This window comes from Triturus cristatus, chromosome 2_2, assembly GCF_964204655.1.
Source record: "Triturus cristatus chromosome 2_2, aTriCri1.1, whole genome shotgun sequence".
Classification (NCBI taxonomy): Eukaryota; Metazoa; Chordata; class Amphibia; order Caudata; family Salamandridae; genus Triturus; species Triturus cristatus.
In genome coordinates, this window is record NC_140582.1 from 241,889,001 (window position 1) to 241,906,428 (window position 17,428).

Consider the following 17,428-nt stretch of genomic DNA (forward strand, 5'->3'; position numbering starts at 1 on the left):
AAGTTAGGCAATCGGCCCATCCCTTTTTTTGTTTTTCTCTGAGAGATGCCCTAAGTGTGACAAGTGGACTAGTCTGTTCATGTTCAGGAGCAAGGTAATATATAGCTTGTCCGTGTCAGCTTTACCAGTGGCCACGATTCATTCAAGCATGCATTCATCAACAGTTCTGTTTTTCTCAGTGCTAATTTGTGCTGCAGCATTTCCCATTCAACCGGAGTTTCTCGTGGGCTGTAACAATCACTTTGCATACATCTATGCTTCAGAGAACTTTAAGTTCAAACCAGTGGACCGGGTAAATCAAGTGAAAACTGAAGCAAAGTAAGTTAAACAGGAATGCCTGTGTGTAGGCGGTGGAAAGGTTAAAAACCATACTTCTGAAGTACCTGTTTTTATGCAGCACACCACGCTTTATTAATTAGCAATGTTTTTTGTTTGGTTCATTAGCAAGTCATCAAAAATAGCACTGTGCGACATTTAATTTTGTTGCTTTTAAAGGCTTTTCCACTATGAATTATTCATAAGTGTCATTGAACAGCAATGTGGAGCAAATTATCACATTTTAGACAAAAAAATCTAACAAGGTTGTGTGTTCTGTTTTCTGAACAGTTAAACAAAAAAAGGGGTCTGGGAGATATAACTGGAAGGGCACCTCATCTTTCCCTACAATTACATTAACAAGTGAGAGGAGGCCTTCTTCTGAAAGTTTTTCTGCAACATTATCCTTAGAAAATAGCCCTTATTATTTAAAAGAACTCTCACCCGCACTAACTTGTGGCATGCTTCATCATTGAATCCTACGCCAGATACAACCAAGCCAGGACTGGCCGTAGTGGCCACTAGGCGTTTCCTTGGTGGGCCGGAAGGGTGGGGCCGGTTTTAAAGCAGTGGGGGCCGTCTTGTTCCCGGGGGCTGGTTTTGAAGCACTGCTGCAATATCGAGCCCCTGTAACAAAATCAGCAGCTGTGCTAAAGTCAAAGCAGTGCTGCTTCTCGCTAGGACCCCCCCATCCCCTCCCCCCGGGGCCGGTCTGGCAGAATTGCCAGGACTGGTTTGTGTGCCCAGTCCGACCCTGGGTACAACTAATATTACCAGGCGGGCTCAGCCCCACTTTTGGAGGAAGCTCTTTGATGTTGATCACAAGGAGCTGAAAAGGGATAGATTAGATGCACCAGCTGGGGGGCCCTTTGGAATGTGTGTGGCATGAGCCTCATCCACCCGAACTATCCTATGGGGCCACTTAAGCATGACTCTCAATTTGATTTACCTGGTACTGTCCAAGCATGCTGAGGTGTTGCTCAGCAGAACTAAAGGTGAGGCAATAGAGTGTATGAAATTCATTATACCATGATATCCTGATAATCTTATACACCACTTGTAGAAGGGGTCAGTGGGATCCTGATGAAAACTGGTAGACCCTGTGGACTGAGTGTAACGGTTGAAACATGTTGACCGAGGGATGTGGGAGTTCATAATCTCTCCCTATACATTCTTCTTTGCTTTCAACTAGCCAAAGTTATCCTAAGAATAAAAACCAGAAGGATTTACCTTCAGGCCATTTTAAACGTTAAATCCCTCCTTATGATTGACATCAAAGAGTTCCCTCCAACTGGGGTTGAGCCCACCTGGTAATACTAGATGTACTGGCATAGGACTCAATAATGAAGCATGCCCCAAGTCAGGGTGGGTTAGAGTTCTTTTAAAAAATAACACCAATTTTCTAGGAAATAGGTTGCATAAAATCTTGCAGAAAAAGACCTTGTGTCAGTTATTTATGCTGTTTTCTGAATAGACTATGGAGTTATAGAGAAAGATTTTCTGTAGCGAGGAACACAGAACTGAATTAAATGCTGGTGCCACTTTGAGTATGTGCCAGTGGTGCTTCATGGGTGCTGGACCCTAATGCAAGCAAATAAAAATGTCCCTCTACATGTTGTCTGGGTACTAAAAAAGTCTTAATTTGGGTTCAGTGGGCCCCTAACACATCAGTGCCACTTCAACTGCTGCACTAATGATAGCCTCACTCTGGTCCCAGCAGTATTGCAATTTCGAAACACGCCACGGTTTGGTCTCATTACATTTTGTCTCATTTTGTAAAGTGCTGAGACCCTCTTTTGCATTTTTTCACGCTCATAATTTATTTAGATGAATTTTCATAGATGTATACACACCCAAAAGACCTTGTAACGAAAAAGACCAAGCAAATGATTAATGTTGAAATTTGCAATAACATGACAAACATAAAATAACATAACATACCTGTTGGAAAGTGGAGTATCATGCAGTAAGACTGGTTAGTCTTCACTATGTAATACTCTCACAATGCCCAAAGTTGGTCCATGGATTCACAACAATATAGCCTAAGCGCAGTCCTGGTAGAGTGGCAAAGAGCAGTCAGGCTTTACTAGAGGAACATGAGTTAAGCATTTCAGATTAACAACATGGATGATACTTAATCGTCATGACGCAATAGAAATCTGACATCAATTTATAAAAATGAAGCAGATTTTTATGTAAAATTAAGTCAGTCTGGTATGTACAACCAGAGTTATGGATTTTAAAAGCAATAATAAATCAGTGCAAAACAACACTGCAAAACGTTAGCATTGTGGTCAATGGTAAACAGCACAAGTGAAAATCAGTCACTTGCAGGTTGAGATGCGTGGAACCCACGGACGGGTAAGGTTTTCGCAGATCTCAGGACCAAGCCACAACTGTCAGTTAAATTTTACCTGGCTCGAGAGACGTGGGTGCAGAGTTGTCCTGCTGTCCTTTGTGCTGATGCAGGAACTGAAAGGGAACTGGTTTTACAGCTTACACAGTGCAGGTGAGGAAATAGGTGCAAAAAGTCAACAACGGTGCCACTGTTGGTGTCGGATGAAGGTGTTGCGGTGTTACCTCGAGTTGCGGCACAAGTAAAGGTGGTGGTTACAGGACTGACCACTAACAAGCCTTGGTAGTAGTAAGGTCAGCAATATGTTATTTCGACGTCTAGAGGTCCAGCAGAAAACGGTAGCTGCCTGAAACTTGCTGTAGGTTAGAACTATGTTTCCCACAATGCACTGCACCATCTACTTCTGGGCGATCCCTCAGAGGGCCTGATTGCCAATGATTCTTTGGTTCCGGGATGTTGTTTTTACCTGCGGTGTACAGTGGACTAGTAAACTAGTCCAGCGGAGTCTGGAGTTCCCTTTGGCTCTCAAAAGGGTTCCTCTGTCCAGGGCACCCAGTCTTTGGTCCGTGAAAAGTCACAGTCATGCAGTTTCAGGAGCTTTGCCACAGGTGCAGAGTATCTTGCGTTTGGTTTGTGCAGCTCCTGTTGTCGCAAACTTGAGTCTCTTCTGTGTCCTTTGGTGCACGTCAGATCAGGATGAATAAACACAGTCCAACTGCCAATTACACCCAGTCATCTGACCAGGGACAGGCTGCAGCATCAAATGGCTAAAGCAAGAAAATGCCAACTTTCTAAAAGTGGCATTTTCAGAATTGTAATCTAAAAGCCAACATCATCATAGATTAGGATTCTAAACTAGTATTCTAGAGACACCACACATGAACACATTATCTCTTCCCATTTGGAAATTAAACTTATAAAATGTAATTGGGCAACTCCAATGTCATCCCATGAGAGAGATAGGCCTTGTTATAGTGAAAAACAAATGTAAGAGTTTTTCACTACCAGGACATGATAAACTTAAAAGTACATGTTAAATACATTGCACGCTGCCCCCTGGGCTTTCTAGGGCCTACCCTAGAGGTGACACATATGAATTAAAAAGGAAGGTTTGGGCCTGTTAGAAAGTTTATTTTGCCAGGTTGAAATGTCGGTTTAAATAGCACACCCCGGCTCTGCAATGGAAGGCCTGAGACATGTTTAAAGGGCTACTTAAGTGGATGGCACCATCAGTGCTTCAGCCCTACTAGTAGAATTTAATTTACAGTCCCAGGGTACATATAGTTTCACTTTACTAGGGATTTATAAATAAAATAAATATGCCAATTGGGTATAAGGCAATATTACCATGTTTAGAGGAGAGAGCATATGCACCTAGCACTGGTTAGCAGTAGTAAAGTGTTCAGAGTCCATCGATTGTTCTTTTTGCATTTCTCACCCCGAGTGGGACGGGTTTGCCCAGAAGTGGGTCGGTTGCTCTCCATGCCACTGGAGTCAAGCTATTTTGCTGATGAGGGGTTTAAACCCCAAAACTGTTCCTAGGATGCTTGGTTCCAGTCCAGGGATGACCTGGCCTGGCAGTTCGGGCTGGACTGTTCCCATTGAGCACAGGGTCAAGACTGATTTGCCCATTCTTGCAAATAGATTGGCCTTGGTCGCTCCTTCCATTTTACATGTCGATCAGAAGGGATTTATTAAGGGGCGACAGCTTTTTGAACTAACTTTTGATTTGATTGGATCAATAGATATGGCATGTTTGAAGTCTTTGCCCTTGGCGGTTCTCACGCTGGACGCCACCAAGGCCTTCGACAGAGTTAATTGGTTGTATCTGTCGGACGCCTTGGCAATGTTTGGCGTGGGGGGTAGATTTGGTCAGGCGATTAGTCTTCTTTATAGTAACCCTAGTGCCCGTGTCTTGGTTAATGGTATACTCTCCGACTCATTTGACATCTCGAGGGGTACCAGGCAGGGATGTCCTCTCTCCCCACTCCTGTTCGATTTATATGCTGAACCCTTTGCCCAGATTTTGAGGGATAGTGTTAACATCAAGGCATTTGCGTACAGGGGCTGGGAGAGAAAGGTGGCACTTTACGCCGACGATATTCTCATATTTACCTCTGATCCGCATGAGGCCCTCCCAGCAATATTCAGGCTGGCTTCGGAGTTTGGGATGGTCTCTGGATATGAGATTAATGCTCTAAAGACTGAGATGATGACCTGGAACATCGATCAAAGTACCTTCGATTCGGAAATCCGGCCGGCGAGTCGGATGAGATACTTAGGTTTGGATATTGTATCTGACCTCGATCAGATTACTACTATTAATTTTTTTTAAATTGCAAAGGATTGTCGTAGGTTGCTCCAGTCCTGGGCCCATCTTCCACTCTCCCTACTGGGCAGGGTCAGCCTTGTCAAAATGTCCATCTTGCCTAAGGTTTCTTTTTTGTTTAATGCGATACCTTTATGTTTTGATCCCGCCTCTATCAGGAAATTACAGTCGGATATTAGCACCTTTATTTGGAATAAACATCTGCCAAGAATCTCCTGGAAAAAAATTAGGAGACGTAGGGAAAAAGGAGGGCTTGCTGCTCCTGATCTCCAGGCTTATGCCTGGGCTTTCCAGCTTTCACATGCCAGGATTCTATTAAAGAGACCAGTAGGGGTTGGAGTGGGTTCCCTCTATTCAATGTTATTGGATGTAGAAGGTGTAAGTCAGTCAGGGTTTCTTTTTAAATTTGGAAACCCCAAGTTTTTCAAAAAAATTAAATTGAAAATTTTAAGGGGTATGGCAAGAATGTGGGCCCAGATGTCTAAAGCAATTAAAGTTGGTTACTATGGAAGTAGGACACCGCTGTGGGGCCTTCCTGATGGTCCAGCATGGTTAGGGGATGCACTAGCTACACCTATGAGAGAGGCAGGGCTGGAGGAGTGGGGTAACCTATTTGTTGACGGGGACTTGTTACCCTGGGATTATCTTTGCACAAAAATTGGTCCACACTTCTCCAGGCTTAAATATCTTCAGATGTTGAGCTGGTCTCGTGCATACTCTGTTCAACCTCCACATGGTGTTAAATATCCCTTGGGCGCATATAGTTATCTTATAACGCTTTTGGCAGATTAGCCGTCTGCCAAGAAGGAAATTTCACTGTGGTATAATTTAATCTTGGAGGAAATGGACGGAACTTTTTCACTGCCAGAGGATCTTTGGTCTCAACACATCATCAATTCCGATTTACAACATCTTTGGAATTCGTCTTGTAAGATGTTGTGGGATGTTGTCAAGCCTGCATGGTTACGCAGGAACCATCTTTTCACCATTCATCGAGCATACTACTCACCCCTTCGTCTTTCTAAATTTACTGAGGGGAGTAGTGTGGCCTGTGCGAAGTGTGGTTTGGTGGCTGCTTCTGACATTCACATGTTCTTTGATTGCCCACATTTGTCCCCATTTTGGGATGCCATTAGTAAGACTCTTCCACTTTCTGTTGGAGTTAACATTACCCTAGATTTAACATCAGTAATTTTTGGTTGCCTCCAAGGGGTCCCCTCCTTGGCAAAAAAGCTTATTTTTTATGCCATCCTGCTAGCCAGGAGGGAGATATGCAGAAAATGGAAGGATTCTTCATCTCCTTCTATTAATGACTGGTATGCTTCTACTTTGCTGGTCTCTAAGCTAGACCTGGCTAGAACTGGTAATACAGATACAAGATCTTTCTGGCACCTCTTGAATTGGGTTCATTGAACATCTGTTTTTTTTTTTCTTTTTTTTTTTTTCCCCAGGTCCAATGATTATGCCATCAACCTCATTCCGGGGGTTACTTGTTTCATGGTGCTAAGTTTAGTACCTTGGCTGGACTTTAGCAATTGCTTGTCTGGTAGCAAATTAGTGATCATTGTTGGTTGAAACATGTTGCTGAGGGGTGAGCTTTCCGTTCTATTACTGCCCCAACCAGTCTTGGCAACTGAGGCAGCACAATGTGTGTAAACCTACAAGATTGCATATTGAAACTTGCCTGGCAGATGAGGACAAAAAAAAAAAAAAGAATAAAAAACAAAAAAAAACAACAAAAAAAAGACTGATTTGCATATGGCTGGGCTCAAACTGGAATGGCATGGTGAGCAAAAAAACGATGAATTTAGGCCCGGATCTCTGTACTGAGGTGAATGTATGACATTGTTCTGCATTCTGTCCATCAATTGTTCTTTTAGCATTTGTCACCCCGAGTGGGACGGGTATGCCCAGACGTGGGTCCCTTACTTTCCATACCGCTGGAGTCTAGCTATTCTGACTGATGAGGGGTGAAACCCCGAAACCGGTCCTAGGATGCTTGTTTCCAGTCCAGGAAGGGCCTGGCCTGGCATTTCGGGCTGCACTGTTCCCATTGGGCGGAGGGTCAAGACTGATTTGCATATGGCTGTGTTCAAACTGGAATGACATGGGGAGCGAAAAAACTATGGCTTTAAGCCCAGATCTCTGTACTGGGGTGAATGCATGACATTGTTCTGCATTCTGTCCATCAATTGTTCTTTTTTGCAGAGTCCTACGGCCAGCAAAAATGAAGTAAAAAAATGGAGGAGGAAGGTAAAAAGTTATGAGGATAACCACCCCAAGGCTGACAGGTCTAACAATAATATAATACAACATAGGATGGCATGCCATAACGATTGCATATTAATTGATTTATGTTGCTTAAGTGATTTTTTTAAAATAAATATGTGAATTGGAATCTTATGTTCTTTTGATCACAGAAAAGTGAGTTTACGAGAGTGAAAAATCAAAACTCAGTTCATTAAAATGACACTGCATGTTGCAAATAATTGTGTGTCTCACAGTGTCAGCATTGCAACCCTTGCAAAACAAGGGTTAAAGTGTTAGGTGAAAAGTTTTCCTCTATTTCTTGAACTCGGGAAGCAAATGTATCAATGGTTTGGGATGATCACTAGTTTCTGAAGCAGTGAGGTTACTAACGGTCCTTGCCAATCGGTAAAGGTCTGCACGCTGAAGCTATCTATAACTGCTTATCAGGTGCAAATGATATAAGTGGTGAGTGAAGCAGGCATTAATCCCACGTGCCCTTTTCACGTGGTGCCACCTTTTATGCAAATACGAGGATGCACAAGGGCACTACGTGAAAACGAATGGAGAGAAGGGGGTCTACATGTACCAATCTCTACATTTGCTGCTTGTTACAAGAATTCTCGGAAGGAATTCTCCCTCATAAATATTGACGAGGCGCCATTTCTGGGAATCTTTGCAGCCCTCTCTCTGCTCTGTGCAAGACTAGTGCCCCCGGCACAGTGCACATAATTGGCCAGGCTGCATTGTAGATGCCGCAGAAACACACCGCTGTGATGTGACGTTGTCAATAGTATAGCAGGTCCGTATATTTTCCTAGAAGAACCCCCAGTGCCTCAATTCTTCAATATGCTGCTTTAATGGAAAACTGCTCGGAAATACACATACTATCACCTGCTGTGAAATAACAGGATTCCTCAATGTAATATATGTTTACCTCACAGCAAGATATTGCAATAACCACCTGTAAAGACTTATCTCATTATTTGTAAATGGAAGCGCATGCTCTGGATGGTTTCAGGCAGAATTTTATTTGTACTTATATAACTGTGGTGCCTAGGAGTGAATCTAAATAAAAATAGCGCTTAAAAGTTATTTATGACAGGGAGTTTGACCATCTTAACATTTAACAGAGGAAGAGTAAATATATAGGTGAAAGTATTTGAAAAAGTCCCAAGCATGGAATGGATGAGAATGTTTTTCTGGTACTGAGACATTGGTGAAGGTAGAATGATGGTCTTCAAAGGTTTAAAGGCTGTCACCCCTTGAGTAGAATAGTATAACCAGGGCCATGCCAAATAGTATAATATAATAATTTCTTATACTTGTTATGCAGGAGTAATATAAAACATTATAGTTGGCCTTGAGGGTAGTTTCGCTAGCAAATATTGCTAAAGATTGAAATTTAATATGAGTTTTCAATTTATATCTATATCTATAAATAAATGCCATGTCAGACACTGCAATCCAGCTTATTAGTTCAAGTGAGAACAGAGTGGCCTACACACAATATTCATTCATAGTCATAAGCATTGAATAGCCCCGCCTACTTATGCTATGCCTGAATACGTTTTGAACTACATGAATATATGATAAACCCTTTTCTCAAGAAAAGCTGATATGAAAACCAAGAAATAGTTTTCGTTGCCTATCTGCAGGTTTTTTTTTTTTAACTCTACATCACAATGCAATAACCAGCTAACTCTTTTATCACTTGTTGACTATGTGCTTGTGTTGGACTCTTGACAGTGCTCTACTGCCTTTTTGGCAAATTCCTGTTATACAAATGCCACATATATGCCCTCTGCAATAATAGATTCCAGCTCAGAGATATATATATATTCACACAACCAGTTTTGTGGATCCTTGATAATCTGTTGCCTTTTATTGACAGTGTATCGTAATTATAGAGCTCACACTGACGAAACCCCTCCATGGACACCATTTAAGATCTCAAAGCAAATATTAAATAAGGCTTCCAGTTTTCTGTTTTTACTGATTTTTACAGATGAATACAGGCAGAAACCATTTAATTTCTTGTCTGTATTTATTTTTAAATGTGGATAAAAACGAAAATTGGGTGCTTTTTGAGTGATTCTAAATACACTTTGCCATGACTGCCAGGCCAACAATTGTGGGGATTGATAGGTAAAGGGGTTTTAAGGGGGTTAAAAAAAGGAATTTTAGTAACGAGAATTTAACAGCAGTAGATATGCACAAGGCTGATACTGAAATGTGCATATAAGTGCATTGATTTATCTTGCGCAGGTGTTCATATCACCAAAACCTGGTAGGCATTTAAGTGTGACTGCATATTTAGTGGTTAAATAAATGTCGAAATATACCAGTTTCAGCTTTAGTTTTTCACAAGACCCATAATAAATATGGATAAATACACAGCAAGTTTACTAAAAATAAATATGGATAAATACAGACGGAAATGTCAAAATATTAATACCATAAAACCGGGAGCCCTAATATTAAGGTACCCCCCACCTGTGGTGCCCTGTAACTAAATATAAGGTCCAAATCTCTATTAAAATGAGCATTTGAACAAATTAACAAGTCCATGAGTGACCTCATCCATGATTGTCCTTTTATTTTGTATTATATTTAGGTTTCACCAAGATTTGCCCTAACATTAGAACTAAACTATTTCTACGAGACTTCTGCTACTTCAATTGCTAGGTAACCTGTTACTGAAAGTACATCCTTAGTAAGCATTACTGCATTCTAAACCTATCCACTAAAGGTCTCCTATGACTCGGTATTTACTATATGCTTTCCTCCTGGGTTAGATACATGCATGATGTCTGTATAGGAGTAAACCTTGCCCATTTCTTCTTTTTGTAAATATTTTAGATTATTTTTAGATATTCACCTCACCAGTTTGTCTTTACATATCTTGGTATGGCATTCTCATTCTTGGGTATGATAATAAGGCTGCCCTTATCACTGGTATTCTACCTTTTCCTTTACCACGAAACTATCCGAAGTAAGGTCACCTGGGCTCAAACCCACCCACTAAACTTATAAATTGAATACAATCTTCAAGTAAGTCGTTAGCAAAACATAGCAATTGTGGGTATACTCAAAGAGTATTTATACATTCCTTTGTATTTCATGCAGTGAATGTTATGATGGTCTCCTAACGAAGGCATTACAGCCATAACGTGCATTATGTGTCAAGATACCGCCAGTCCACCTACTCATCTCAGCCATGCATGTTGTGGAACATCCTTTGAATTATGTCATGATGCGAATAATCAGTGTTATATATATTTAAATACGCAAGGAAAAGCAAAAGAGAACACCAATGAATGTATAACTAAATATGTGCTACTTCTTATTCACTGTAATATAGGATATTTTACTAAACTAAGTTGACGGTTTTATGTCAAAAACTATTTATTGTGGTTCAATTTGTGATAATTTACAATAAATTTAAAAAATATATACTTTTTTGATAAACAACAAAGTGGTCATGTATGATATTTTGTTATACTATAAGTAAATTGCGTGCTGTGATCTTGTTATGCCTACATATATGTATCTATAGCCACTTACCTAGGTTTTTTTCTGAATTGTTAGCATGTGTCATGAGACTGGCCCACCTGAGATTTCATCTCTAACGTGCATATCTTCCTTACCTGTGGGCCAAGTGCAGGTAAGAAATGCCATCATGGTCCTTTCTAGTAATAAGGCACCATGCCCAGATAAGATCCCTTCAAACTGTTTCTGAGTAATCCAGATTTTTAGCCCCTTATTGTTATCGCCTTATTTCATTATTAGATGCTACAGTAAAGGTGGCAGGGATGGTTATCCTGAATCAGCTTTCAATCTGGGTGGAAGAGAATGATTTTCTCCCCAATTTGCAATTTGGCTTCAGGTCGGGCCTTAGCACAAGTGATCATTGCCTGAATTTATACTTGATTGTGAGCAAGTAGGGTAATGCAAGATTGTTTCAACTTCACCTTGCGTTAGATAGAGTGAATTTGGGACAAGCTCTGGGCCATTATGTTATCTATGGGGGTGGATTGCAACTTTTTGTAATGTTTAAGAGACCTGCACCTTGATATGTCATCAATGGTTCAATATAATGGTGATGGCACTTGCGCCAAGCCTTTTAAAGTTAAGTGTGGAGTGCACCAGGGTTGCATCCCGACTCCTTTCCATCACGTTTTAAATTAATAGGGTGGTATGTTCTCTATTATAGGACAACTCTGATTGCTTGCAGGTGGGGTCACGTATTATACCTACATTACTTTACGGCGATGATGTGGTCCTTTTGTCTGGGACCGCAGTGGGGCTTCAATGATTATTTGACTCATTTGTTTCTTTTATGGAAAGTTGAGATCTGTCTACCAATTATGTTAAATCATATGTGATAACTATCGTACCCAAGCTTATTAAAACCAGAATGTTCTCTGCCAATTGCTATGTATTCATTTGCTTGGATAAGACCACCAGAGAGATTATTGCTTTTTGATCTTTGAATACTTGAACTGTAGCATTTGGCATTTCAGTATAGGTTAATATTCAGCAAGAATCGGGTAACAACCAGTCTGTAAGCGAGGCCATGCTCTATATTATTCTAAGAATTCAAGATGGCTAGTAGGATTGGACGGGTAGGTGCAACTAACAAGAACCTGGCAGGGGATTGTGTTTTGCTGACCTTTAGATCCCCAGCCTGGTAAAATCAATATTAAACATGACGGTTAATCAATCGGTGAACAAGGACACAATTTCTGTATTACCGCTGTTTTTTTTTTATCCACCACCCAAATCTGTAATTTATAATCTGGAAGACGAGTGATGCCCAATGATAAATCAGCACCTTCAGCTCCAACCCTGGTTTCATAGAAATCGATTTGTGCCATTAAGCGATTTAGCAGAACTAGGTTGAACATCTATTAAATTGGGTAGGCTGGAGGAGAATTCACATGATTCTTTCAATGATTCTGTTAACATGCCCGTTACAACCGGGAATCTAAGGGAACCTTCATTCAGGGTGGCTCGTGGGTATGATAAATGTTCTCTACGTCGGCCACTCAGCACGAGCCCGAGTACGGTAGGGCCTGGTTCAACCATCTTTTTACCTGATCAGATTTCTAGCAGCCCCAAGGGGAACATTGTGCAAGTGTCAAACTTACATCAAAACAGCTGCCTGCTTCATTTGCTTTCTTGGAACGTTGCAGGGATTACCTCAAAGTTAACAGATGAGGCATGGGTTTGGAATGTAAAATCATTTGATATTATCTGTACCCAGGAAACGTGGCGCAGAAAGGATGTCAACATAGATGGATACTCTTCCTTAAGTGTCCTTGCAGAACCTTCCTCGTCTGGGAGGGCAAAGGGTGAATTAGTAACCATGATCTCGGTACAGTATGAGGCACTTGTAATAGAAAAAGTAATTGACTTCCCATGGTACCAGCTAATTGTGTATCTTAATCTGATCCACGTATCTTTATTATTAGTCAATTGGTACTACAATATTTTCAACCCTCAAAGCTCTGGGGTTATAAATTCACTTAAAAAAGAAATGGACAAAATAGCATTAAAATTCTCCCCGCTATGTATCATCTGGGTTGGAGACTTTAATTGCACCCTATGTCAGCACAGTGGCAATAAAGCATGTGGGCTCCTAGATTTTTATGAACAACCTCTAGCCCACTTTAAACATACTCCCCAGGGTGACGCATTAAATTCAATTATTGTAGTAAATGATTTATGTTTGCTTAACAACTTGGTTGATAGCCCGGAGGCGTTTCCTCCGACATTTCAGGGGGGAGGGGCAGAACCAGTACAATTGATTTCATGTTGATCTCTAGTAGGTACTCGTACCTTGTAGATAGTTTCATGGTCGAACCTAACCCGGCCAGTGACCACAATCCTCTAATAGCCTCTTTAAAAGCTACGGCACAAAAGGGGAGGGCTGTGGATTGCCAAATAAAATATAATCGTAATCAAGGGGTAAGTTTAAAGTGGAGTACGATTGGCCATGTCAATTTCGAGGAGAACATGATCAGGACAAACCTAACTCAAGTGATGACCTGTCTAACTCATCTAGCCCCCGCAGACTCCATTATACAGAGTTTTGAAATCATCTGCAAAGACGTGGCCAAAAATCTGTTTAGATCAGTGAAAAAACATAATTGTCCCGAACTCAAATGGTTTAACACAGTGCTCAGCGGCAAATAAAGCTCTAAAGAAAGCATTAATTGTAGTTCCCCGTGATAGGGCTTTGATAAAGGAAGTCAGACAGTCCTATAGGAAGACAATAGAATGTAGAAAGGACGAACTGAGATGCCAGGCCTGTGATGATCTAGAAAAAGCAAGTGCCCTAAGGGATTCCAGGAGCTTCTGGGAGGTGATAAACCGTCCACTTTTTACAAATGGAACTAGGAGCGTAGAAACTAACATAACGGGGACAGCCTGGGAGTCTCACTACTCTAAGATTTTTAACCCAAAGGATATTATTCCCCAGGATTATCAGACAGATATATGGTTTAATCCTGAATCTGCTCAGCAGCTAAGTGCATCCCTGTCTTTAGGTGAAGTGGAGGAGGCCCTGCGAAAAGGCATTGATTTCAAAGCCCCTGGGCCAGATGGGGCACCCTTGGACTTCTTTAAAAGAAATCCAGTGATATGGAGCCCCTGGATACTAAATGTTTTTAGAGCAGTCATAGTGGGCCAAATCCCACTGTCTTGGAATAAAGCAGTGGTGGTGCCAATTTTTAAAAATGAAACCAGAAATGACCCAACATGCTATAGGCCGATCTCTCTAATAGATGCCACGTGCAAGGTGATGGGAAGGGTAATCCTTGCACGTTTACAGTCATGGGCTAATACTTCCGGCCTAATATCACATACCCAGTACGGGTTTAGGAAGGGAATGAGAACAACGGAGCAGTGTCTCAATCTGTCCATGATCATGGGTAAGCACATGAAGGCCAGGGGAGCATTGATCCACTTGGCCTTCATGGACTTATCCAGCGCCTTCGACACAGTGTGTCGGGGGAAGCTGTGGTCATTAATGGAAGATCTGGGCTTTGAGGAATCACTTGTTACCCTCCAACGCAGACTACATGCTTCCACCTCTGTAGTTATCCGTTATGGGCCAGGGGAAGAAAAGACCAAGCCCATTGCATCAACAGAGGGAGTACGACAAGGCTGCATATTGGCTCCTTTTCTGTTTTTGGTATACACCAATGGCCTTGAACAGTTTCCGCTAAATCAACATTTGGATTTGCAGAAAATAAAAAGCAAACAGGTACCTCTGCTGTCTTATGCTGACAACACAGTCTTGATGGCCCTGACAGCTAATCGCCTTCAGGGGTGCCTGGACGCTTTTATTGAGTATATGTTGTCATTAGATTTAAAGGTGAATTGTAAGAAATCTTTTATTATGGTCTGTGGGCCGAAATTAACTAAAACACGAAAATATACAGTTAAAGGAAAAGTTATTGACAAAGTGAAATTCTTTTCCTATTTGGGGAATGTTTTTAACTTTAACCTAAATTGGGACCAACTTATAGTATTTGGGGTACAACAAACTAGTAAAGCCAGTGAGGGGTTGTTTCGTTTTGCTGCCAAACCTGGCCATAAGCCCGTAGCTAAGTTGATCAATTTGTATAAATCCAAATGTTTGTCGGGGGCAACTTATGGTGCTGGAGTATGGGGATACCATAAGAGCCTACAAATTCAAACATTAGAGAATACATTTCTAAAGAGACTTTTACTTATCCCTAATAGCTCCCCAACATCATTTTGCCATTCTGAGGTGGGCATGAACTATATTTAGATAGCATACATATGGCCCCCCTGTTTCTATGGGGTAAAATTTGGATTACAGAACAACTTTCCTTTTCACGAAGCATTTCAGGAGATTGTATGAATTTAGATAATGCAATGGCAGTCCCGTGGTTACGTTATGTTAAACAAACTTTTTATAAGATAGGACTAGAAAACCTTTATGACAAGCCAGAGGCCATACGATCTATTAGAACATTGGCATGTGGAGCACTCCATTGTAGACAATGGAGTGCTCCATGCTTCTACGGGCTGGTAAAGGCCTGCAGAGCAACATTCCAATGTTTTACAAAAGCCTCTCGAAGCTCGAGGGGATTTAAATCCCCTCGAGCTTTGAGAAGCCTTTGTTTAATTTGTTAGAACATTCTGCCCTCTAGTGGCAGAATGTTCTAATAGCCTTATAGCCCTTCGTAGCAGGGCTATACCGCTATTAAAGTTCCGCTGCTTTTGTTAAAGTCCCTCGCCTTCGGCTCCGGCCTTTAACGCTGCAGCGGGCCTTAAAGAGCCGGTATAGCCCGCTACGGCGGGCTATATTAGAACTTTGGAATGTTGGAAGCTCCATTGAAAATAATGGAGTGCTCCGGGCTTCTAATGGCTGGTATAAGCCCGGAGCTCCAACATTCCAATGCTTCTTTGTTCACAGCTCTGGCTGTGAACAAAGGCTTCAGGGAGCCTGAGGGGTTTGAATCCCCTTGTGCTCCCTGAAGGCTTCATTTTATTTGTTAGAACATTCTGCCCTCTAGTGGCAGAATGTTCTAATAGCCTTATAGCCCTTCGTAGCAGGGCTATACCAGCTTTTAAAGTCCCTCTTCTTTGTTAAAGTCCCTCGGGGCCTTTAATAGCCGATATAGCCCGCTACGGCGGGCTATAAGGCTTTAATATGAAAATGGTTATAAAAGATGCATACCGATCTGATTTGAGAATATCACACCGGGCTACAGAAAGATTGGACTGTTTTCCCCCAAATCGGCAACAATTTTATTTGTCTTTCACCCGACAAGCTCATTTTTAATGACCAGATTTTGCCTAGGCACCCTGCACTTTCTTTTTTTTTTTTTTTTTTTTTTAAAAACCTTTATTTCTTCAAGAATCTGGACACAGCTATTCAGCCGACAACCCGGAGGTTCGGCAGCTTCATTAGGAGAGTATAGAGAATCGTCCACAGTACATTGAAGGAGCAGTGAGAAGGTTCCATTTTTAATAATTACAAACACACAACAAACCCCAGCAAGGCAACAACACTGAATGCCCACGGTGGTAGCCCCTCAGGGGGAGCCGGACCCCAATCGTCTAACGGTCACAGTACTATGATAAGAGGAAAAAGGGGGAAAAGCAGAGGCCCAAGAAGTCAATTAACCATCACATCTACATACGGAGCTGGAAAGAAGGTCAAGAAGTAAGCTGTTCCTCGGGGGGATCCAGATCAGGGGCAAGACATATTCCCCCCCTGTATTGGTTCCACCGCCCCCAGATGGCATGCCACCTCCGAGGGCGGCCTCTGGCGCAATATACTGTCTTCTCCCTGAGCATACTCCAGTCCATATTTTCTTTCCACGCAGTTAACGTGGGGGGCCCCCCGGAACCCCACAAGCGCGCGATGTCCCTCTTAGCAACCATGTTACCCAGGGTCACCCACTGGGTCTGTGCCTCATCATGGTCAGTGGGCCCCCAGACATTCAGGAGACAACACCGCGCCTCCGGCTGCATAGCAATGCCCGTCACCTCCCCCATCACCGCATGAACTCGCCTCCAAAATTCCGTGATGACACCACATTCCCAGATGATATGTAGGAAAGTACCCACCATACCGCAGCCCCTCCTACATAGGCCTTCCTCAGAGAATCCCATATGAACCAGTCGCGGCCCCGTCACATACACTCGATGCAGGATCTTAAGCTGCACCAGCCTCAGACGCGACGGGATCGCAACCTCCTTAGGAGAGGAAACAGCAGACTGCCAGTCCTCATCGTCCAACTCGAGTCCGTCCCTAGTCCACTGGTCCCGCAGCCCCAGTAGCACATCAGCCCGAACATTTATCAGTTTCTTGTAGATGAGCGAGATCGTGCTCTCCGGCATATGGCCATCAAGGATCCGGTCCTCCAAAGGAGAGGACTCAGGCACCCTCTCACCCTCCACAAGGACTGACCACAGGGCATGACGCACCTGAACATATCGGAACAACTCAGACGCCCCCAACTCATACTCCTTCTGCAACTCTTCAAAGGACTTCACCCTACCCTTAATCAGCATATCTCCAACCCTGGAAATGCCGATCAAATCCCATTTATCAAACCCTTTCGTATGCCAAAGCTTACCCAACCTTTCAGATTCAAACAACGGGGCAGCTAAGGTGAGCCTATCCTTCCAGC